This window comes from Setaria italica, chromosome I (genome assembly GCF_000263155.2).
Source record: "Setaria italica strain Yugu1 chromosome I, Setaria_italica_v2.0, whole genome shotgun sequence".
In the NCBI taxonomy this organism is placed as follows: Eukaryota; Viridiplantae; Streptophyta; class Magnoliopsida; order Poales; family Poaceae; genus Setaria; species Setaria italica.
In genome coordinates this window covers 15,039,408-15,062,790 of record NC_028450.1, presented here as the reverse complement: position 1 = coordinate 15,062,790, position 23,383 = coordinate 15,039,408, and positions in this window count along the sequence as shown.

Genomic DNA, 23,383 nt, shown 5'->3' with positions numbered 1-23,383 from the left:
AAAAGGTAAATCCAACTCTGTGGTGTATATTTTAGTGAGTAGAAGCTCAGAAAAATACTTGGGTCTCTGGAGTAGAACTTTAAATCACTGTTTTAACCTTATATTTGAAATTTAGGGTTAAATCTTTCTTTTTGCATAAGTTTTAATCCAGAGCTGAGAAAAATGTGAAACCACTTGGAGTAGCTTAGTTTTGAAGTGTAGTTTGTAGGAAAAATATGGAACCTAGTCAGAAATAGAAATAAACCCACCTTCCTTTATAGAGCAAGTTAAATAGGAGAAAAATATGGGAAATAGATGTCCTTCTCTAAAAATCATGAAAGATTCACCAAAGTCTCTGTAGCACACCTTAAATCTACTGTTAAAGTTTCACCCTCAAAATCGTTGTAGGTTTGGGGATAAAAATGGTTAAGTGCATGCTATCCTTGGTGGTAAATGTTTTTTAATTCTTTATGTACTCATCTAATGGATCCCAAATCTTTATGGTAACTCATTGATGACATAAGTAAGGTGTTGTAATTTTCTCAATGCCATATGTTGTTGTTTGCTTGTGGAACCAATTTTTTTTGGATAGGGAATCGGTTTAAGCGAATAAAGCAATATAAGCCCTAATAAACCTAATGGGAAATTTTTGGAAGTGATAAAAAAAACATTCCAAAGTAAATAACTCTCTAAATGAACTCTGAACAACCCTAAAAATGACCCCACCTTCCTTATGCAACTCTAAGTTGTAAGAATCTTATATATGTACACAATCACCATCAAAGTCAACCTCAAGTTTAAACCACAACCCACCTTACTTCATGAAGTTAATGAAAGTTAGAATCTTGTTTAGGTGAATGTGGTCGAAATACAACTTTATTTCTAGCAATGAGTCATGCCTTACATCATTCGTACAAAAGCATGGAAAAATCTAAACTCTTTACATGTGCATGTTGTGTAGAAGCTAATATCGCCAACGGAACTTACAAGATCAACCCTATATTGGACAAGGAAACCGTCGCAGAGCTACATCACGCGGAAGTTGAGCTCGAGCTAGATCAAGACCCCGAGGAACCGCTAACTTTTCCTGCAGGCAAGCCCCGGTGCATGCTTCCCTGTTTTAAATTATGCAATATGTTGATGCTTATGATTGTGCATTTACGTTTGTAGGAGTTGATTGAAACCGTAGATGCATGAATTTAGTAACTTGATTGAAAACTAGTTGCTAAGGTCGAGTAGTTGCTGTGTTAAATAGGATTCGGTAAAAGTCAAGTGATTGCCTGTCACTCACGAGTTATAGGAGTTGTTTGTTTACTTATTCTACCACTATAAGGATGACGGACGGAACCGGGAATGGTACCAATGTGGTAGTTTGCCCCGTCTGTCTAGTAATGAACTGGCTAAGGTCGAAACGTGTCGGCGTTCGAGATCAAGTGTTTGAAAGTACTAATCTCATACCTAGTATGGAATAGGGAAGCCTAGTACCTGATTGAACTGGAGCGTGACATATACCCCTACTGTCCTTGGAACATCGTTCCCATGGTGCATCATATCGGTGTAAGTGCGGTCACACTACGGCAGAGGTCGGGACTATGGAGCATTGCATGCCAAAGGAAGTTGGACCTGACACGTGCCTAAGGGATCGATGGGGACGGCTGAAAAATGAAGCAACCCTTCGTGGTGCGCGGATGTCGTGAGATTAGGTTCGCCATGCATGGTTAATAATTCGAATTGATTCATCTACCTCTCACAGTTTGGGACTGCTTGATCGCTATTCTGCACTGAGTAAAGATGGAACTTGAGGATGTTAAACTTGATGTTTGCTCTCTAATTGTTTGGAAACAATGCTTGCTTAGTATAAGCTGCTAATCTAGACTGGTTAATGAACTTAGAACTTGAGCTAAAATATTGAAAGTAAGGACCAACTTTAGGCGCTTTTGGCAAAACAAACCCACAGCCAAAAAGCCTTGCATGTCTAGGAGTTGGTGAATTAGTTATCACCTGTCGGGTCAGTTTTGCTAAGTATTAATTGCTCAGCCTTGTTTGTGGCATAACTTTTCAAATAATGTCAATAGTTTGGCTGCTGGCACCACTTGGCCTACCCAGCTCCCTCAGGGTTGGACAGTCGAGTGGGATCCCTCCTCGGACGGTGAGGGTAGGGATCATTGATGTCATGATCGACTTCATCATGATATCTTGTATCGACGTTTATCTTCCGCTTGTTTTACTCCTTCGTTGTTCACAACTTTGCAAACTTGTTTGGATTTCAAAAACTCTGATGTAATAAATTGTTGAACTATGTTAATGTGATGGAAATGTTGTAATCTCTGTGCCCACTCACCGTCGTGTGAGCAATGCTTCTCGATCCTGAGTAAGTGGTTTATTGGATGAAATCCGATGGACGACCAAGTTAGCTTGCTTAAAGTGCATGATCGCGTATCAGGCAATCTAAGTGCATTTTAGTCAGGTTAATTTGGGTGGTTCCGCCACAAATAGGTAGAAACATATATTGGTATACATTTGGATATTTATGTATAATGAAGATGCGGATAATTAGATTAAGGCTTAGGTGTTTACTTTAGGTTATTTTCATAATGACACGTGGGTAATTTAAATACAAATTTATAAAGGTATTTTTAGTTATTTTTTATAATGGCACGCATGAGTGATTTAGATAAACTATTATGGGTTACTTTAGAATATTTTTTAGGCAAAATTGGATCTATACCATCAAAAGAACACATCTATAGGTATTTACCATCAAAAGAATCAGACTTAGATATTGACCATGGAAAGGTTGCCACGTTATAGCTTTGTAGCATTCTGTTGGCTTCCATCTGTTGGATCGGTAGTTTTTCTTTTTTTTATGACCAATTAATAATTGCAGGATTCCAGTTTTACCCTTGGACAATTCCCCACGTCCTCTCCTTGGCCCAGTGTAACGACCGACCCCTAATCTTCCGGGTTAACCTTAATCCTAGCCCTGGATCTTAGTCATCTGCCTTGTTTTGCCGCGACTGAGTGCTCAGCCTTCCGCCCGATCCCGACCCCTGAGGCCGACCCCTCCCTGCTTCGCTCCGCTCCCGACCCCGGCAAACCCAGCTCACCGTCGGATCCTTCTAAGTCTTCCTCAAACGTCCGTTCTATCCGCCCAGTGGACCCGCGAGATCTTTTCCCAGATCTTCCGCGACAGGCGTACTCGAGTTGCATGCCCGCTTCAGAGTCTCCCTGCCGCGTGGCTTGTCTTCTCCGACGCCCGCCGCTCAGTTTTGTCTCTGGCTCGCGACCGAATGGATTCTCGCGCCCCCTTCTCCAATGGCGGCGGAAGCCCCTCTGCAACCTTTCTGTAGCGCCTCGCCTCCCGCGCCCATCATCACACCGCCAGATCCCGGCCCCAGAGCCCGATGTCGCCCATCTTTTCCGTCACTTCGATCTTAGTCGCGCCGCCTGGTCTCCGCTACACGAAGATTCCTCCATCGCCAACCCCGATCGTGGCAGCGACAGCTCCTTTCCCCACCCTGTCAGAAGCCGCCCGACAATCTGTTGCTCCGCGCTCGCTCGCGCGCCCGCGGCTGCCTGTCTTCTCACCTGTGCGCCCTCGATTCTAGCGTCGTTAAACTGGTCGCTTCTATCAAATCTTCCACACGACGACACCCGCCTCCGCCAAATCTCAACAACCGGCATACCCATTCCTGCGCCGCCCTGACGGCAGAACCCAATGACCGCTGGCGTCATCCCCGAGTCCTACACCACCGCCCTCGTCGCTCAATCGCCGCCCCGGCAGAGCACTCCATTGCTTCTCCCCGGCCTTCGCGCCGCTCCCCTTCTCTCTCCCGCGCCGCTTTCCTTTCCCCATCCCAGCAGCTATAAAAGGGATGCACAAGCCGCCGGAGTTCCCTCCGCCATTGTTGCCTTCAGCCATTCTCTCGCTCCCTGCTCAAGCTCCTAGCGCCACACGCCAAGTTCTTGAGGAACTCTTCTCTCAGCTTCTCCCTCAGTTTTCTCCAAGTCACCCAACCGCTTGCTCCTCCGTGCTGCGTAAAAGCTTACTTGTGATCTGCAAGAAGCATCGCCGCCGCCGGAGCATTGCCGGTCTTAGCCGATTGTTCAAAGCTTTAGTCCCTCCGCCCAAGTCTGCCTCTTCCCGACCCCAAGCCTTCCTTTCAGGAAGAAGGTAAGCTGCCGATCCCAGTCCGCCTCGCCCGACCCCTTCTATCCGCCCGACCCCGGTTCCGTCTCGCCCGACCCTATCTGTTCCGCCGACCCTTATCCGCCTCGCCCGAGGGCTCGGCTGTGATCTTTTTCTTCAACCCGAGGATATATGTGTAAAACTTAGGAACCCTCCAGCGCTTGCGTATGAGGACCCCTAGTATACCACATCCTCTAGTTCAAGGATCAGATCATAAGTTTCCTTTCCGACCCTTGCCTTTTGATCTTCACCAGCTCTCTTGAACCTCCCTACCCTCCTGCTCTTTGTCGCAAGTTTCTAGGCTCAGACGAGCCAGTGTTGCTGTTGAAACAACCGTCTATGCTAACTCTTGCATTGCATTCGTGTAGAGCTGCACCTCGCCGACGGCTTCTACGAGCTACACCCGGCGCCAGAAGACGAAGCTGTAGCCGAGCTCCTGCCCTCCGAAGCCGAAGCCGCCCCAGAAGTCGAGCAGTTCTCTTCCTCTTTGCTCGAAGGCAAGCCCCGGTTGCATGAAAACCCTGCGTTGTTTTCCAAACTTGCGCATGCCTTCTGTAACATGCTTGTGCATTTACGTATAGGAGTTGTTTGAAACCCTAGATGCATGACTTAGTTATCCCCATGATCTGAGCACTAGCTGTTGGACCGAGTAGCTGCTTGCTTAACTAGGAGACGGTAAAAGCCGAGTGATTTCCTGTCACTCGCGAGTTGTAGGAGTTGCATGTCTACCCTTCTATTACAACTATAAGGACGATGGATGGGGCAGGGTTTTGGTAACTCTTTGGTGGACGGATGGTTGCCCCGTCTGTCTACGAAAACTTGCTAAGGCCCGACAGTGGTGGTGTTCGTGATCAAGTGTTTGAAAGTACTAGCCTCATACTTAGTATGGGATGAGGAAGCCTAGTACTGGATTGAACCTAGACGTGAGCGGTCGCCCCATTATTCTTGGAACGGAGTTTCCCCTGCTGGTTGTCGCACGTGGTGGTAAGCGTGGTCACAGGACGGCAGAGGTCGGGTCTGTGGAACCTTACACCAAAGGAAATAGGCCCGACACGGGTTAGGGGATTGATAGGGAAGGCCGACACAGGAAGCGACCTCCGGGTGCGCGGATGTCGTGAGGCTAGGTTCACCATGCATGGTTGAAGAACTCGAATCGATTCGTCTGCCTCTCATAGTTTGAGATTGCTTGATCGCTATGTCACCCTGAGTAAATGAGGAATCTTATGATGACATGATGTTTGTTGATATATCTACACAGCTTGTTTGGTTCTGTGATTGCTTAAAATAGGTTGCAAAACTTAGAACGGCTAATGAACTTAGAACCGGAGCTAAAAACTTGAAAATGGGGTTTCACTTAGTGCTTTTGGCAAAGCAAACCCCTCAGCCAGAAAGCCCTGCATGTCTAGAAGTGTGGAGTGGTTTTACTCCTATCGGTTAAGTCTTGTTGAGCTTAGTAGCTCAGCCTTGTTGTGGCTCCTGTTTTTCAGGTGAAGCTGCTGCTCCCGACCCCTCTCTTGCTGGCGCTTGGCCGCCCCAGCTCCCGCCGGGCTGGATGGTTGAGTGGGATCCCTCCTCGGATGGCGAGGAGAGGAATCAGTGATGTCCCGGCTGGCCTCACCAGGATATCCGACCCCGACGATTGCTTCCGCTAGTGTTATCTTCTGTTGTTTTCCAACCTTCCTGTAAAACTCTGATGTTCTCTTCGCAACTAAATCAAGTGGTTAATTGGTTAAATTCGGTGGACTTGTTGTATTCTCTGGAACCACTCACCTTCATGTGGGTTTGCTAAAGCGGTCCTGTTCAAGTGGTTAAATCGGACGAAATCTGACGGCACTTCGTGTTAACTTGGCTAAGGCATCAGTGTCGCATGTTAGGCGACTTAACTATGCGTAATCAAGCTAATCCGAAGTGGATCCGCCACAGCTGGTACCAGAGCTGGTTTAGCAGTGTAGAGAACACAACAAGTCCTAACACTTCTTTGAAAAGATAAAAGTTGCAAGAAACTTTTGAAAAATCTCGTACGATCGTTAAGGATGGCTTTAGTGCGAGAGGCCCTAGGGGATTTTGGGGTTGTTTTAGGTGGCTAATAATTACTTGGTTATCTTCCTAACCCTTCCAGCACTTCGCCACGTCTGTCATACGTGTGCCGAGTTCCGCATCGCTAGCATGTGAAGGTTGATAGGGAGTCTATTCAAAGGACCCTATCATCGTGGTTGTTCTCGCCCACGTCTATCACACGTGCGCGGGTTCTGTATGTACTCCATACGAAGGTTGGTACGGTTCGATTCCAACGAACCTATCAGCACGGTTGGTTCGCCACGTTTGTCATACGTGTGCTGATTCCGCATCACGAGTATGCGAAGGGTTATATGGTTCCATTCAAAGGGAACCTATATCCACGGTTGAGTGCTATCCATGCTGCCTTATACGCATAGGTGCCGTTCCTATAGTGAGCGGTAATGTTTGGGAACGCTTTCGTGGGTGCTGGCACGAAAGGTTCGTGTGTTGGTGTTTTCTGCAGGTACGCTAACCGCGTTCGTTTAGGAGACGTTGTTAGAACCGACTAGCTATTATAGGGAGAGACGTAATTGTTGCCTTGTCACCGGCACTAACCGCGTAAGACCCGAGTTTCGGGCAGTTGTTTTGTTAAGAGTAAGGTAGGCCGTGCATGCGTCATAGCCAGAAAGCTGTAAGGTTTCCTTCTCAACAGCAACCTTGTTCGGAGGAATTCTTTTTGGATCTAAGGATTTCTAGTTTCTTTCAGTTGCTCTCGGTTAAAACCGAATGCTTCTCTATCCGACCCCTGACCCTTGGAGTCTATCTCACGTGGTTTCGGTTTCTTGGTTCCAGATGGCTGTTCCCGGGCATGTTCTATTTGGAGCGGATGGTACTTTCCAGTCGACATGTCTGCATTTCGAGGGATTTCCCACGATTCTGTGGGACACGTTGAAGTGGTTTGGGTACCTGTCCCCACCCTTGTACGCCGGACGGCTATATCTGGAGCAGGGCATCCAGATGTGCCAAGTACAGGCAGTGGTACCTCCTCCCCCTGTGCGGCCCGACTGGCCCTCTTTCGGCATATCGGCCTATGGCCTTGCTCCTGAGGACACTTGGGAGTCTGCCGCCCTCCAGCTTCTCACCCAGTTCTGCCAGCTGCATCCCCTGGAGATCACGCTCGACCCGATTGGCCTATTCCCCGTCAGGAACCGGCTGGACCCGGCATGGCTCGACCGCGTCGGGAATATTGAGGTGCTAGCCACCACATGTGCCATGGTCACCATCTCCACCAATGTCAGGTGTATGGCAGCCCTTTACCGACTGATCGAGCTTCAAGGGAGAGCTATGACCCTCTTCGCCCGGACCGCAGCGAATGCTCACGGGTACCTCCAGTCAGCAAGGAGAGATATGGTAGGCCAAACCTACCAGCTTATTCAACGGGGTATCCAGATCCACGACATGCAAGACCGGATCTCCGAGCTTGAAGGAGAAGTCGCCGACTTGGTGGACGGCATGATAGAGCTATCGGAGGAGAAGATGGAGATAGAAATGGAGCTGGCAGTTGCCAATGCCCATTTGGAGGAGCATCAAGCTGAGCTCGATGATATGCATGCCCTCAACATGCAGCTCAAAGCTCAAGAGGACCCTGAGGAAGACGAAGGAGCGTCCAGCATAGATATCGAGGAAGATGGCGCCCCTTCTCCTACTCATAGTGTCCATTTGTAGATTAAGAGTTCTCAGGGAATCATTCTTTTGTTGTACTCCTCGGCAGCCTAAATTTTGGAAAGATTGTAATAGGTTAGCCTTGAGTCGAGTACCCCCTGTGTTGGAACACCTCTGTATATAAAGTCAATTCTGGTGCCTGGCTTTTCACCCTTGCAAAGTGTTGGAATGCTAGGCAAAGTGAGTTGTGCCGTGACCATATGCTGTTTTCTGGGAGCCTGTTCAGTTGGCCGACCCCAGTTCGTGTGATCGGGTGCGCTGACCCTTCGAGGCCGTTTCCGCCTCGTCCGACCCTTTTAAGTATGGATCGTTGTCGACCCCTTTTTCTCAGAAGGATCGCCTAGCCCGACCTCTTGGCTTGAGTTGGATTATAGGAGTCTGAATATGACATGTTTTGCCTGAAGTTGAGTATAAGGCTAAGATAGGTGCTAACAAATATGAGAATGAGAAAAGTATTTTTTCCCCTATGAGGACGTGTGTTGCATTATCGGCAGGAGTTGCATTGGAGAATTTAACTTATGCGTTCCAATTGACGGAGTATTTCTAAGGTTATGAATTTAATAGAACGCTAACTCTTGCAGATGGCGCATCGCACCAGGTCTGGTTCTGTGCCCGGCAGTAGCGAGCAGCGACAGGATCTTCCCTCGCCCCCGCTCTCATCTCCACTGGAGGCAATCCTAGCACCTCAAACTGAGCTGCTAAGACATCTGGTACAAGGGCAACAGCAACAGCCCCATGGTGGAAGGGCTCAGCAGCAGCCGCATGTCGCTCGGTATGAGAACTTTCTGGGGACACAGCCCCCTTTGTTCCAAAAGACACAAGAACCGCTCGATGCTGACGCCTGGGTTCATACAATCGAATCCAAGTTTGAGCTTCTCACCGCCCCATGCCCCGACAACAACAAGGCTCGATTTGCAGCTCAACAGCTGCGTGGCTCCGCACGGCTTTGGTGGGATCACTACCATGCCATGTTGCCGGCTGGCCATGTGGTCAGCTGGAATGAGTTCAAGACGGCGTTCAAAGCGCATCACATTCCGGAAGGTCTCTTGGAGCGCAAGCTCAACGAATTCCTGGCCCTTACCCAGGGAACCCGAGATGTGTTGCACTACGCTCAAGCTTTCAACGACCTGTGCCGTTATGCCGGCTACCATGCGGACACGGATGAAAAGAAGCGGGACAGATTCCGCCGAGGACTGAGCTTGGAGCTCAGGGAAAGGTTGAACCCCATCAAGGTGGACACCTACAATGAGTTGGTCAATTTGGCCATCTCTCAAGAGGATTACATGCAAGCTCTCAAGGCCGACCAGAAGAGGAAAGCCTCCGTGACATTTCCGAGTCAGCCGACTCGAAGGTCCCGGATGGTTCCTCCACCAGCCCCCGGCCGACCCCAGCAGTCAGGAAGGTGGATTGCCCGACCCCCGCCAGTAACAGCGCCTCGTTTTCCAGGCTTTCAACCGCAGGTGCCCCGACCGACCCTGCCAACACCACCCCGCCCTGCAGCTAGTAACCGCTGTTTTACCTGCGGCAATGAAGGGCATTTTGCAAAGGACTACCCCAGGAACAAGCATCAGCATCAAAATCAGAACCCCCTAGCAACCAGAGGAAGAAGACCTAAGGTGCAAGTCTGACAAGGCCGACTCAACTACACCAGCTTGACCGAGATCCCCGAAGGTGCGCTAGTAATGATGGGTACTTTCCTTGTTTTAAATCAAGCTGTTGTTGTGTTGTTCAATTCGGGAGCCTCTCATAGCTTTATCGGGAGTAAGGTTAGGGAAAGATGTGAGCTGGATGTCGGTCACACTAAGGAACCTTATGTGATCGCCACTCCTGGGGGAAAGATAACATCGGATCAGATTGTTACTCTTGTACCTCTCCAGCTAGGCCCCACCCTCTTCAAGGAAAACCTTATCATCCTTGGCCTAGAAGGCATAGATGTCATCCTTGGTATGGATTGGATGGCTCGACATCACGTGGTTCTAGATACAGCAGCCCGATCTCTCTACATCAGCTCGCCCTTCCATGGCAGTTCTACCCTATCTTTGACACCTCCTGAGTCTGCACTTCCTTGTGCATACCCTCTATCGGGAACCCATCTAGAAAGCCTTCCTGTTATCTGTGAGTACCCTGACGTGTTTCCGGAAGACTTGCCGGGTATGCCACCTGATAGAGAAGTGGAGTTTTCCATAGAGTTGATCCCCGGCACAGCACCAATATCTAAGAGGCCCTATCGGATGCCACCCGCTGAGTTAGCCGAGTGGAAGACCCAGTTGCATGATCTGTTGGAAAAAGGCTTCATCCGACCTAGCACATCATCTTGGGGTTGCCCTGCCCTGTTTGTGAAAAAGAAGGATGGCAGTCTACGTATGTGTGTGGATTACCGACCCCTCAATGCTGTGACCGTCAAGAACAAATACCCACTGCCACGCATTGATGTCTTGTTTGATCAGTTAGCCGGAGCAAAAGTATTCTCCAAGATCGATCTTCGTTCTGGGTATCACCAAATCAAGATCCGACCCTGCGACATACCTAAGACAGCCTTCTCTACCAGATATGGACTATACGAGTACCTGGTCATGTCCTTTGGACTCACCAATGCACCCGCCTATTTCATGTACCTCATGAACTCAGTATTCATGCCCGAGCTGGACAAGTTTGTGGTGGTGTTCATTGATGATATCCTAGTGTACTCGAAGAGCGAAGAAGAGCATGCCGATCATCTCCATGTAGTTCTCCAACGGCTAAGAGATCACCAACTCTATGCCAAGTTCTCCAAGTGTGAGTTTTGGTTAGATAGTGTCAAGTTTTTGGGACACACTATTTCCAAGGATGGTATATCCGTCGATCCCAGCAAGGTGCAGGAAGTCATGGAATGGAAGCCTCCTGCCTCAGTGCACCAGATCAGAAGTTTCCTTGGACTGGCAGGCTACTATCGGCGTTTCATACCGGATTTCTCTAAGATAGCTAAGCTGATGACCGAGTTGTTGAAGAAAGAGGTCAAATTTGTGTGGGACGACAAGTGTGAAGAAGCCTTCAAGACCCTGAAGCACCTGCTGACCACCGCCCCAGTTTTGGCTCAGCCCGACCCTTCTAGGTCGTTTGATGTGTACTGTGACGCCTCTGGCACTGGACTTGGGTGTGTTCTTACGCAAGACAACCGAGTCATTGCCTATGCCTCACGAGCATTACGACCTCATGAGCTGAGCTACCCAACCCATGACCTTGAGCTAGCAGCAGTGATACATGCCTTGAAGATATGGAGACATTATTTGATGGGCACTCACTGCAACATCTACACCGACCACAAGAGCCTCAAGTACATCTTCACTCAAGCCGACCTCAACATGCGCTAAAGAAGATGGTTGGAGTTGATAAAAGATTATGATTTGGAAGTGCACTATCATCCTGGCAAAGCCAATGTGGTAGCCGATGCCCTTAGTCGCAAGTACCATTGCAACTGCTTGTTGGTAACAGCTTTCACCAAGACCCTGTGTCACGAGATGGAAAAACTCAGTTTGGAGATTATTCCCCATGGAACCCTCAGCCACATCACCCTTGACTCAGTTTTGGAAGACCAAATCCGGTCAGCACAAGTAAAGGATACGGAAATAAGGCGGATCATCAGGAAGATCTCAGTAAAGGATGAAGGATATAAGCAATTCCGGCAGGACAAAACTGGAGGCGTGCATTATGGAAACCGACTAGTTGTACCAGCCAACCCCGAGCTGAGGAAGCAAATCTTAGACGAAGCTCATCTCTCCAAGTTCTCAATCCATCCTGGCAGCAATAAGATGTACCATGATCTCCGTCAAACCTTTTGGTGGAGTGGAATGAAACCGGAGATAGCTCGGTATGTTTTAGAATGTGACACCTGCCAACGCGTCAAGGCCAGTCATTTAAAGGTGGCAGGTACCCTGCAGTCGCTACCTATTCCCTCTTGGAAATGGGAAGACATCAGCATGGATTTCATAGTTGGATTGCCCCTTACATCGCAGAGATATGATTCCATCTAGGTTATAGTGGACCGTTTGACCAAGACCGCCCACTTCCTTCCTGTTCGTACCACCTACACAGTCAAGCAGTATGCAGAGTTGTACCTCGACCGCATAGTTTCCCTACACGGTGTACCCAAGACCATCGTCTCTGATCGAGGAGTTCAGTTTGTGGCACGCTTTTGGGAGCAACTGCAAGCATCCATGGGCACCAAGCTCATCCGATGCTCAACATATCATCCTCAAACTGATGGCCAAACCGAGAGAGTCAATCAGATCCTCGAAGACATGTTAAGAGCTTGTGTCATCCACTATGACAAGAATTGGGACAAGTGCCTGCCCTTAGCAGAATTCTCCTACAACAACAGCTACCAGGCCAGTTTGAAGATGGCGCCATTCAAAGCCCTGTATGGCCGGAGATGCCGGACACCCTTGAACTGGTCCCAAACGGGAGAAAGACAGGTCTATGGCCCTGATTTAGTGGCAGAAGCCGAAGAGCAAGTAAATGTAATCCAAGCCAATCTCAAGGCGGCCCAGTCTCGACAAAAGAGTTACTCCGACCGGCGGAGAAGACCCTTGCAGTTCGACCTTGGTGATCATGTGTATCTTCGAGTCTCCCCGACCAAAGGAGTACAACGGTTTGGAGTAAAAGGCAAGTTAGCTCCCCGTTACATTGGCCCTTATGAGATTGTGGAGATATGTGGACCCGTTGCTTACAGGATCCAACTCCTAGAACAGCTATCGGCCATACACGATGTTTTCCATGTGTCTCAACTGAAGAAGTGTGTACAAGTTCCAACCGAGATCTTAGAGCAAGAACAGCTTCAGGTAGAGCTCGACCTAACCTACGCCGAGTACCCAAACCGAATTCTTGACCAGAAGGAAAGGCGTACCCGGCGCCAAGCGGTAAAGATGTACAAGATACTCTGGAGAAACTACACCGAAGATGAAGCAACATGGGAAACGGACGAGTATCTGAACAAGCGCTTCCCCGATTTTCTACCTCGTCAAGGAGGTAAAAACGGCACCCCGCTTTTGATGCCTGAATCTCGGGACGAGATTCTTTTTAAGAGGGGTAGGCTGTGACGACCGACCCCTAATCTTCCGGGTTAACCTTAATCCTAGCCCTGGATCTTAGTCATCTGCCTTGTTTTGCCGCGCCTGAGTGCTCAGCCTTCCGCCCGATCCCGACCCCTGAGGCCGACCCCTCCCCGCTTCGCTCCGCTCCCGACCCCGGCAAACCTAGCTCACCGTCGGATCCTTCTAAGTCTTCCTCAAACGTCCGTTCTATCCGCCCAGTGGACCCGCGAGATCTTTTCCCAGATCTTTCGCGACAGGCGTACTCGAGTTGCATGCCCGCTTCAGAGTCTCCCTGCCGCGTGGCTCGTCTTCTCCGACGCCCGCTGCTCAGTTTTGTCTCTGGCTCGCAACCGAATGGATTCTCGCGCCCCCTTCCCCAATGGCGGCGGAAGCCCCTCTGCAACCTTTCTGCAGCGCCTCGCCTCCCGCGCCCATCATCACACCACCAGATCCCGGCCCCAGAGCCAGATGTCGCCCGTCTTTTCCGTCACTTCGATCTCAGTCGCGCCGCCTGGTCTCCGCTACACGACGATTCCTCCATCGCCAACCCCGACCGTGGCAGCGACAGCTCCTTTCCCCGCCCTGTCAGAAGCCGCCCGACAATCTGTTGCTCCGCGCTCGCCCGTGCGCCCGCGGCTGCCTGTCTTCTCACCTGTGCGCCCTCGATTCTAGCATCGTTAAACCAGTCGCTTCTATCAAATCTTCCGCACAACGACACCCGCCTCCGCCAAATCTCAACCACCGGCATACCCGTTCCTACACCGCCCTGACGGTAGAACCCAATGACCGCTGGCGTCATCCCTGAGTCCTGCACCACCGCCCTCGTCGCTCAATCGCCGGCCCGGCAGAGCACTCCATTGCTTCTCCCCGGCCTTCGCGCCACTCCCCTTCTCTCTCCCACGCCGCTTTCCTTTCCCCATCCCAGCAGCTATAAAAGGGATGCACAAGCCGCCGGAGTTCCCTCCGCCATTGTTGCCTTCAGCCATTCTCTCGCTCCCTGCTCAAGCTCCTAGCGCCACACGCCAAGTTCTTGAGGAACTCTTCTCTCAGCTTCTCCCTCAGTTTTCTCCAAGTCACCCAGCCGCTTGCTCCTCCGTGCTGCGTAAAAGCTTACTTGTGATCTGCAAGAAGCATCGCCGCCGCCGGAGCATTGCCGGTCTTAGCCGATTGTTCAAAGCTTTAGTCCCTCCGCCCAAGTCTGCCTCTTCCCGACCCCAAGCCTTCCTTTCAGGAAGAAGGTAAGCTGCTGATCCCAGTCCGCCTCGCCCGACCCCTTCTATCCGCCCGACCCCGGTTCCGTCTCGCCCGACCCTATCTGTTCCGCCGACCCTTATCCGCCTCGCCCGAGGGCTCGGCTGTGATCTTTTTCTTCAACCCGAGGATATATGTGTAAAACTTAGGAACCCTCCAGCGCTTGCGTATGAGGACCCCTAGTATACCACATCCTCTGGTTCAAGGATCAGATCATAAGTTTCCTTTCCGACCCTTGCCTTTTGATCTTCACCAGCTCTCTTGAACCTCCCTACCCTCCTGCTCTTTGTCGCAAGTTTCTAGGCTCAGACGAGCCAGTGTTGCTGTTGAAACAACCGTCTATGCTAACTCTTGCATTGCATTCGTGTAGAGCTGCACCTCGCCGATGGCTTCTACGAGCTACACCCGGCGCCAGAAGACGAAGCTGTAGCCGAGCTCCTGCCCTCCGAAGCCGAAACCGCCCCAGAAGTCGAGCAGTTCTCTTCCTCTTTGCTCGAAGGCAAGCCCCGGTTGCATGAAAACCCTGCGTTGTTTTCCAAACTTGCGCATGCCTTCTGTAACATGCTTGTGCATTTATGTATAGGAGTTGTTTGAAACCCTAGATGCATGACTTAGTTATCCCCATGATCTGAGCACTAGCTGTTGGACCGAGTAGCTGCTTGCTTAACTAGGAGACGGTAAAAGCCGAGTGATTTCCTGTCACTCGCGAGTTGTAGGAGTTGCATGTCTACCCTTCTATTACAACTATAAGGACGATGGATGGGGCAGGGTTTTGGTAACTCTTTGGTGGACGGATGGTTGCCCCGTCTGTCTACGAAAACTTGCTAAGGCCCGACAGTGGTGGTGTTCGTGATCAAGTGTTTGAAAGTACTAGCCTCATACTTAGTATGGGATGAGGAAGCCTAGTACCGGATTGAACCTAGACGTGAGCGGTCGCCCCATTGTTCTTGGAACAGAGTTTCCCCTGCTGGTTGTCGCACGTGGTGGTAAGCGTGGTCACAGGACGGCAGAGGTCGGGTCTGTGGAACCTTACACCAAAGGAAATGGGCCCGACACGGGTTAGGGGATTGATAGGGAAGGCCGACACAGGAAGCGACCTCCGGGTGCGCGGATGTCGTGAGGCTAGGTTCACCATGCATGGTTGAAGAACTCGAATCGATTCGTCTGCCTCTCATAGTTTGAGATTGCTTGATCGCTATGTCACCCTGAGTAAATGAGGAATCTGATGATGACATGATGTTTGTTGATATATCTACACAGCTTGTTTGGTTCTGTGATTGCTTAGAATAGGTTGCAAAACTTAGACCGGCTTATGAACTTAGAACCGGAGCTAAAAACTTGAAAATGGGGTTTCACTTAGTGCTTTTGGCAAAGCAAACCCCTCAGCCAGAAAGCCCTGCATGTCTAGAAGTGTGGAGTGGTTTTACTCCTATCGGTTAAGTCTTGTTGAGCTTAGTAGCTCAGCCTTGTTGTGGCTCCTGTTTTTCAGGTGAAGCTGCTGCTCCCGACCCCTCTCTTGCTGGCGCTTGGCCGCCCCAGCTCCCGCCGGGCTGGACGGTCGAGTGGGATCCCTCCTCGGATGGCGAAGAGAGGAATCAGTGATGTCCCGGCTGGCCTCACCAGGATATCCGACCCCGACGATTGCTTCCGCTAGTGTTATCTTCTGTTGTTTTCCAACCTTCCTGTAAAACTCTGATGTTCTCTTCGCAACTAAATCAAGTGGTTAATTGGTTAAATTCGGTGGACTTATTGTATTCTCTGGAACCACTCACCTTCATGTGGGTTTGCTAAAGCGGTCCTGTTCAAGTGGTTAAATCGGACGAAATCCGACGGCACTTCGTGTTAACTTGGCTAAGGCATCGGTGTCGCATGTTAGGCGACTTAACCATGCGTAATCAAGCTAATCCGAAGTGGATCCGCCACACCCAATCTAGAACACCGACACCCACACGCACACGACGCGCGAAAGGAGCAGGAGGCGCGACCGGCGGCGCGCTCGCCCGTGGCCACACGGGTCCCAGGTGGCGGCGACCTCCCTCACCCTCCCCTCCATAGTATGCATCTCCCTCACCTTCTTCCTCCCTTCTAAACCCTAGGTTTTCTTCTCTCTTGTAGTGCTTAGGAATCAATCCGAAATTGAGGCATATGGATCCTGCTGAGGTTCCATTTCTCCCAAAGGACTGAGGAAGAAGAGGGGTGGCTGGAGCTCTTGCTAGGATTGGAGCAGAGAGGAAAGGAGGAGATCGATGGGAGCACCTGCTGCTCTGGTAGGGGTATGTATGTCCAGTTAACGGAGACTTCACAGAAGTGGTAAGATTCAAACAAATGCAACCTTTCAATGCGATATAGCTAAGTTTGGATCTTTTGATGGTATATTTCTAAAGACGCAATCTTTCAATGGTACATATGCAATTTTCCCTATTTTTTAAAATGGTTGATGTGGGTTATTTAGATATTTGACGTAATGGGTTATTTAGATATAGATTTAGAGGTTTACTTTGTAATATTTTCATAATAATAGTGGTGGATAATTTTTAGAAAATATAATAGATTAATGACTATGATTATTGGAGTCTATAGGATTCATATGCTTAAATGACTTGAGAACTAATACATAATCTCCAATTGAAAAATTAAGGGCACATAAATAACAATCAAAATTGTTACTTATTATCTTCATCTAATTATGATAGATTTTAGCTAGTAATTACTCTATAACATTTTCATCCATATTTATAATATTTTTTCTCTTTGCATCACAGGTATACTCTTAAATTTGTTTAATAGATTCTAAGTTTGAGCTATACCTTTAACATGAAAATCTATATTCTCATTACTTCCTCTATATATTTTTAAATGGTGACACACTTCATGTGTATATACCTTACTATACCAAGAGTGTAATAAATAGAGAATTAGAATCGTATATTGGTATACCTTGGGTATATTTTTAATAATGGAATATGTGAGTAATTTGGATGTAAATTTAAGGGTTACTTTAAATTATTTTTTATAAAGTTAGTGGTGGGAAATTTGGAAGCAAATTTAGATGGTTATTTTAAATTATTTTTTATAATGGCATAAATGGGTAATTTAGATGAAGGTTAGGGGTTATTTTAGTTTATTTTATATAATGACAGTTGGCAGAGGTGGGTAATTTAGATATAGATTTGGGGTTACTTTAAGTTATTTTTATAATGGCAAAGGTAGGTAATTTAAATATAGATTTAGGAGTTACTTTAAGTTATTTTTATAATAGCAGAGGTGGGTAATTTTTTTAAAATATAATAGATCCAATGGCTATGATGATTTGAGTCTACGAATATATGGGTAGATGTTTGCTTTTTTTGAGAAGTTATAGAATTTCTCTCTAGAGTGTCTACCTAGGATCCTAAGTAGCTTCATGTGGAAGCTTCAAAAGGAACCTCTAAGGGCAATCCCAACCTAAGATACAACCACGTAGTGTCTATACTTGCCATGTCATATAGACACTAAATATAAAATTATATTGGCAATAAATGGTTTCTTCAAAATAAAGTATCAACCAATCTCCTGTCTTCTCTCCTTTCCTCTCCAATCCCCCTTCCCTGTTTCTTTGTTTGTGTGTAGACTTGATTTTTTGCATGAGAAACCATTTCCTTCTCTCCTTTCATTAACTCTCATACCACATCACTCTTTGCTTACATGGCATGCTATTTAATACTATAGAAACTATCCTAGTCACCGGATTAGGATTACCATAGTAATAGACGGCTCTCATCCATCCAACGTAGGCCAACAACATCACTACTAATGACCGGAGTGTCACACGGACAATCATACATATACAGTTTAGTTACATAATATTTCAGAGTTAACAGTTACAGTTATGTTGCAAATTTAGAGATGGCAAAAGAAAATGAAGACAAAGTTTCACACTAACAAATCAGGAAGAGACAAAAAAAGCCTATGTGGCACAGGCGCACAGCATTGGTTTGTCCGTGCCATTGTCGACAAGTTTGCAAAATTTCAGGACAAGACAGAAAGTGGAATATATACGCTAGAGGATATAGTGTTTACGATCCCAACGTCATGTTGATCCTTTAGACCAGTCTCAATGGAGGGTTTTACGAGAGTTTCGTATCATTAAATTTAATGGCACATCAGTAAAATTGCTCACTTGGCAAGGTAATTAAGGGGGAAATTTCATCAAATAAGAGAGAAATTTCATCCAGCTGGTACAGTTACCTACGCCCTCCATCCCAAATTACAACTCGTTTTGGTTTTTCTAGGTATATAACATTTGCTATAAATCTAGACATAATATTATCCCGTGCATAGGTAGAGCTATGTATCTAGAAAATACAAAACGAATAGTAATTGGAGTGGAGGAAATAGTTCTCAATCTTACTAACTATGGAATGAAACTGTGCACTAAGATCGGTCTTATTCGCTCATCGTTATTCAAATGTGACTTTGTTGCATGCCGTGCATCGTGTATGTAATGTAACGAGTCTAGTCGTGGTGCAGAGTGTCGTGGACGATCGAACGGACAAGGGACAGACGGTGGCAGCCCCACTATTATTTGTTGTTTCTTGTTCAGAAAAGGACCAACAAAGCTTTGAATGCATCCAGGTCGGTCGCCTCGCCAGGTTGTTGCTTTGCTTGCTTCAGACAAGCCAATCTGCTGGAAGGCTAGCTGCCTCGCATGTTTGACCAATTGACCCGTCCATCCTTAAAACCTTGGCCGCTCGATCTGGACGTCGAGAACACCATTCTGCGTGACTTTTGCTGCCAATACTGAACAGAAGTTACGAGTATGATTCGATATGAACATGTTTATGATTAGAATAAAAGGCGCCGTGTACGGTTGGTATGTTCTTCTGGACACAGCTTGAATCAAATGCGTTTGTTCAGCTTATGGCCTGTGTTTCTTCTGCTTATTAATTGTATCTATATTCAATTAATTATTGTCAAGTACCCGTGTTCCGTGGTGCAATTCGGGTCACAAAGCCTCACCAACCCGATCAATCAAGTCCGCTAGGACACGAATAGGACGGCTGCTTGGCATGGGACGATAGCCGCACAGCTGATCACTAGTACTCGTAGGATGCAGGTTGAGAAAGGGAGAAGAAGTGCAGCGGTGTGGACTGGGGAGATAAAGGGAGAGCAAAGTACGGCGTTGGATCGCTCCCTTTGAGCCTTGGGTTTATTACATGCCGTGCTGGTGGCCCAGGCCCACCAAAAGTCATGATCGGTGGCGAGGTTGCATAGTTTTCAAGTTTCATAATTAATTTGTATCAACCATATAAGTTTATTTACCATGGTACTGTATCTTTGTTTTCATTTTTATTGATTAGATTCAGTTTTGTAGAGAGTATACTGCTCAAGGAGCCATTACTATAAGCATAATAGCTTCTATGGCCCGTTAAATCGATCGTGGATATGGCTCCAAAGTTTAATTAAGAACAGGGCAATCTGCTCTGTTTTTATACACAAAAGTTTTTTTCTAAAAAAACCTTGCCGACGGAAAAACAGCCTCTACTGATAGAAAAGAGTGTTTAAATTATCTATAAAGTTACTGGAAAAAAAGGGAGAAGAGATCACGTAAGCCTACTCTTACGGTATTTCTCTCAAATGCTTGGCGCCGGCTATCGGCCACTTGCTCCTTGATCTTTACGGTTGTGCCATTCTCGGTGCAAATTTCATCCTTATTAAATATAGTGATATGTCAGTATTTTTGATGATGTGGCAAGGAATGAATGAAAAGAGAAGTGAAATGAGTTTCATCTCCTGGAAACCTTGTACACACTGTTTCCAAAAAGCTTGGCATTTTGTAGCTTTAGAAACAAGAAATAATGAAACTTGGCATTTTGTGGACCTATTTTGTTTTTTTAGCGAACCGCATAAGTATATCAGTAAAATATATGACTACCAGGTTACAGTTAGGAAAAGAAAAGAACACTATGAAAAAAATTAACTAAACTCGGTCGATTGGATTAGGATGTCAACACGACAATATCACTCTGCGGAACATCAACACGGCGCACCACTCAAACTCAACAGCTATACCCGACCGGTTGGATTGGGACATCAACATAGCCGCACCACTCAATACAATAACAATATCGTGCAACTAGTAGGATTGGGACATCAACACACGCCGCACAACATATTGCGCCACCCAACTCGCAAAGACACCGGCCGATTGGATGAACAACTCGGGTGGATGGATGAAACGCCGTGCGCTGATGACAACATCAATCCACCGAGGGGAAGAACCTAGCATCGAGCCAGCTTCCGCTAGGCGTGACCAATTGCCGTTAGGCCAACGTGGAGTTGCAAACACACCGCTGAACTTTGACAACACCAGGCAGTACTCCACCGAAACTTGCGGACTCCCGGATGTACACACAGGTAATAATTGCGGAGGGAGAGGGTGAGAGAGAAGGGAGATCCGCTCATCCCCGCATAAAACCCCACCGTCGTGACAACCAAGAGCACCACAATATTGATGATGAGCCATCGGAGTCAGGAAAGATCGGAACAGGATCTCCAAAGATAACGCTTCCAAGGAAGATACAATGTTGAAATCGCCGCCGCCGCCGCCACCTAAGGAAAGTCGAGCATGGTTTTCACTGGAAGAATCCTGTCCGGGAAAGAGGCCACCTCGACAACACCTCCAAGAGGGAACATGGCGTCCAAAGAACGTCATCATTCCCGGCCTGGCATTATGCCGAGCAAGACTTTTGCCTGTTTAGCCACCCTTCCCACTGCCCCTGCAGCTCCAACGCTCCCAAGGAAAAAAATTCTCCCGCCACCACACGCACGATAGCCACCACACGCACGATAACCACCACATCCATATCGAGCCACCACCCACATATTGTCACGGATTCCCTCCTCGTCCGCCGATGCCTTGGCAGCGCCTGCACCATAAGCAAGGTGGCCCAACGCCCTAGCCACACCTCCATGGCGTCGCTAGTGCACCCCCGCACAGGTCGGCGCCAACCACACCACCATGGTGCTGCTGGTGAGCCCCGTGCAGACCACCTTCGGCTGCACCAAGATGATGCCACCAAACCGCGCAAATCCTGCACCGCTGTTGCGGTCAAATCAGGCCGGAAGGGCCGGATCCGACCACCGCAAAGCTGGAAACGATGCATTGCCACTAGCACCGGACCGCATGGGGCACAATAGCCGCCTGGGCACCCCCGTGCCCCACCTCAACTCTCGCCACCGCCAGACCACCTCTACGCCCGCACCTCAGCTACCCCGCAAACTACGTGCCGTGGTGCCTCCTTGCGGGCAGACTCCACGCTACCGCGCGTCGCTCGCGTGCGCGCCCAGTGCCGTTGTGCCTCCTCGCCGCTGCAGCACCCCTGCCGGGAGCGAGGGCCAGCCTAGGCCTGCGCATCTGCTAGTTGCAGCCCCGGCCTCCCCAGCAAATCCGGCCCCATGCTCACCGGATCCGACCGTATCTCACCGTATCGTGTGTGCTCGCAATAGATCTGGGCGAGCCTGCAGCAGACCCACGCGAGCCCACCTGATTTGGCCCCACCGCCGCCATCTCTATTGCCGCACGGGCTTCTGGCGGTCGGATCCGGCGGTGGCGTGGCGGGGTTGACGGAGGAAAGGGTGGCGGCGCTCAGGCTGCGCGGTCTGCCCGTGTTGCCTCTGAGAAGGAGCGACGCGGGGGCTGGGTTCTCAAATATGCCGAGTCACTGAATGGTATGTTCTGTGTGGACCTATTTCAACTACGAACCAAATGTCATCCTGTCATTTTGAAAAGATAAATACGAAATACCCTTTGAAAATGGTTAGCAACGTAGTGCTAGAGCATCGTCGCCTGAAAATATGTTTCCTCACAAAAGTTTAGCTCCAACTCAAAGGAGAAAGAAGAGTGTTGCGCTGTCCAAATCTCTCTTCCCCTCTCCACTCGGCCGAGAAAACTGGTTTGAGTTTACTTTTTTTTTACAATAGAAAAGCGAATGAAAATGCATGCCTTTTTCTCCCAGTTTCCAGTCCAAGGAATGAATGGTTCAAGGCTGACGGAACGACCATCTGAACAGAATGAATCCCGTCCGGTGTGACGATACTAATGGCTCACTTTTTTCTGGACTGGACCACGGCTATTAGCTTATGACTATATTAGTACAAAACTTGCTAGGATTAATGTACGGGATAACCGAGTTTCAGGGAGAAATGTTTGACGTTTACCCATTTGAGTACATACAAGTCGAGTATAATCATGGATTTAAATAAACCACTTAACGAATTTACAAGTTTAGTGTTGCCAAGTGATTTTAGAAACAATCCTTAGAAAATGCTTGTTCGTGTAGCGTTATGTGGCCTAAAATGATGTAGGGCCTACAACTAGTTTACTCCGGACCTGCTTTAGGGGGTGTTTGGATACGAGGTGTTAAACTTTAACAGTGTCACATCGAATGTTCGGATGCTAATTAGGAGAACTAAATATGAGCTAATTATAAAACTAATTGCAGAACCCTGTGCTAATTCGCGAGACGAATCTATTAAGCCTAATTAATCCATGATTAGCAAATGGTTACTGTAGCACCACATTGTCAAATTATGGACTAATTAGGCTTAATAGATTCGTCTCGCGAATTACACTCCATCTGTGCAATTAGTTTTGTAATTAACTTATGTTTAATACTCCTAATTAGCATTCAAATATCCGATGTGACAGGTGTTAAACTTTAACACTGGTGAGCCAAACAGGCCCTTAATTACTGAGGTTCCATTGGAAATCCTGGATCTTGTTCGAAATCGAGGTAAATTCAGTTATCTATATTTTTTTCCACGCAAAAGTAAGATTACTCGTTTTCATTTTGACTGGCACACGTCCCTTCCCTTGACGTTTAACGTTGTCCCGGCACGAAAAAAGTCAAAGAAAAAGAAAAACACTGCTCCACATGTGGCGCTACAGCAATTCGATATACTCTCTCTGTTCTAAAAAAATTATTCATTTTAATTTTTTAATACATAACTTTTACTTATATATCTAGATATAATATATATCTATATAAAAACTACATATTTAAAAAATCTAAAATGAATAGTAATTTAGGCACGGAGGGAGCATATCTGAGTTGAAAGCTTAGCAGCACCACAAATTTTGACAAAGCTTAGCACAAAAGCAGCAGCCCTGGGGCCCATGGCGAGACGGATGGCA